Source organism: Etheostoma spectabile, chromosome 19 (assembly GCF_008692095.1).
Source record: "Etheostoma spectabile isolate EspeVRDwgs_2016 chromosome 19, UIUC_Espe_1.0, whole genome shotgun sequence".
Classification (NCBI taxonomy): Eukaryota; Metazoa; Chordata; class Actinopteri; order Perciformes; family Percidae; genus Etheostoma; species Etheostoma spectabile.
In genome coordinates this window covers 11,745,419-11,747,795 of record NC_045751.1, presented here as the reverse complement: position 1 = coordinate 11,747,795, position 2,377 = coordinate 11,745,419, and the positions used below count along the sequence as shown (strand labels likewise).

Here is a 2,377-nt window from a genome sequence, read left to right as displayed (position 1 = left end):
CCCCCCCCCCCCCTCCCCACAGCCCTGTCAGCTGGGACGTAGCACAATATTCTGTAGAAATGGATCTCTATAGCTACGTTCAGACTGCAGGGTAAAGTGGCCTAAATCAGATTTTTTTTGAGTCAAGTGACCAGGTCAGACTTATTCAGAAGAAGTGTGAACACTCAAATCTTGCCCAGATCAGATTTTTTTCTAATCAGATTTAGACCACTTCCATATGTGGTCCTGAATCAGACCCAGATCTGATTTTTGTCAATGTGGCCAAGAGTGTGAACAACCAAGGCGGATTCGATGTGACTTTTACATCAATCTACATCAACATTTATCACAATTCTGCTCCAGCGGGAGTTAGCTCTAGACCCAGACAGTAAAATTAAAACTGGACTAGGCCTTCAAATGGAGAACAGTGATGGATCCAGTCCTTGGAGGGAGAGCGGGGGGGTTAGACGTAGTTAGTGTTACGGCTTACATTACACAACCATTTTAAATTAAAAACGTAAATGCTTACATCCTCTCATGTCATTGTTATTACTGTTTTGCGCATGCGGGTCAGTTGGAAACCACAACAGTTCACACTGGAGTCTGGTAACAACCAAATACACAAAGAAAATCACACTAACCACAAAAAGAAAAGCAACACAACTTAAATTTATGAAGATGTTTTCTTAATGTGCTTGTGTTTTGTGTATTTGTGTGTGTTTCATCAAGTTGCAGTGCGTTTGTCCCTGTAGGCCACCGTAAATAACCACCAAAATAAATCTACAGTGTAGACAAATGACTCCTTAATCCAGTCTGGATGAGACATAGAGTAGATGTGAATTAAGAGTCTTCTATCTTCTTTATTATCTAACATGAGGAAAACTGTAAAACTGGAGCTGTGAGTTCTGACCTTTAGACCAGATGTATATACAGCCTCAAATATGATTTTTAATATGATCCTGTAATTAAAAGCTGTGTGTTATTTCCTGTCATCGTGTCCCTGGATGTGTCTTAAAGCTCTGGAGGTAAAGAGGAACCAGCAGGGGAGCTTCTTCCTGGGGGTCAGCTGGTCTTGTTGAAGGAGTTCATCATCAAGTCTCCACAGTTAGGCTGAATCTCATTTCTCCATCTCCCCCTTCCTCTAGGTTTAGGGGGTTCACCTGAGACTAAGGGCTGTCCCAATACTCTTTTTGATCAAGTACTAGGGGTAAGAAGGTCTAAATGTCTCTGGGACTCAAAGGCAGGAAGAAGAAGAAGAAGAAGAAGCAGGAAGATGTCTCCATATTGTTCTGTGTACTTTATTTACTGTAATTTATCAAATTTGATTCACTTCATTTACATTTTCTGTTGTAGTAAAACACCAAATCATATCTCAGATGCAAGATTCATTCCTTGATTATTTAAAAGCTTAGTAATTTGTGTAATAACTTCATTTAATTTCATAGTAACTGTTAAGTCCTCTTGTTCAACTTCCAAAGGACACAAGTACAACTCCATCCCTTTCATTCTTATTTTGGCTTTGTCAGTGTATGGTCTGCCAGTAGATTAGGTCGTAAACCTTTAAACACAGAACCAAAGTTACCATTTTAAACATTTTTAAATACATTTAAACTGCCTTAACCACTTAAGCATTTCACATGGAATAAAGCAAAAAAGGATTTCATGAATCTTACAAAGTTAACAAATTCTATAATTTAACAGACATTAACATTTTACCATTTTTAACTTTGAACCATTCTTTTAATTTTTTCCAAACTCAAAATGAACTATTATTTTAGCACAAACCCGTTTAACATAAAATCAGTTAAGTCAATGCAATGTGTGTTTTAACCAATCTACACAGCAGCTCATCCTAACAAGCAACATTTCAACCATCATGAAGGTAAATAAAACATTTCACCGACCATCGGCGTCTTTGGACTGAACACCGAGTGTCTTCTCTCTGCAGCTTGTCTTCCTGAATGACTGAGCTCCTCCATGTCCTAACAGCTGATCCACATCAGTGATCATGACTGATCAGGTGCAAAGCAGACAGTTTGCTGCTGCTGGTGCACTCTGGGAAGTGCAGTTCTATGCTTTGATGATTTATTAAAAGAGGGTCCTTCAGACTGAGTGCTGTTAGTCCTGTTGACCCGTTTCTCTGAAAAACTCACAGCGGGAAACGGAAGGTAATTTCCTTTATTATCAGTAAAGATATTATTAATAGATTTAAAACAAAGACTGAGGATCAGTAGAACTGCTGTTACTGTTACTACTACTGCTGCTGCTGCTGCCAGTGTTACTACTGTTACTACTGCTGCTGCCTGTCCAGCACGGAGGATCCAGATGTTTCCCAGACTCTCTGGTTCTGGTTCTGGTCCCACTGTTGGTCTCTGAGGTTTGGGCTCATCAGCAGCTG

The 2,377-nt window shown here is 39.6% G+C and overlaps 1 protein-coding gene across 8 annotated transcripts in view; it reads right to left on the bottom strand.

The window, feature by feature from the left end:
* LOC116707340 (uncharacterized) overlaps window positions 1-2,377 on the bottom strand; it is a 217,341-nt gene that overhangs the window by 116,963 nt on the left and 98,001 nt on the right. The window lies entirely within an intron of this gene.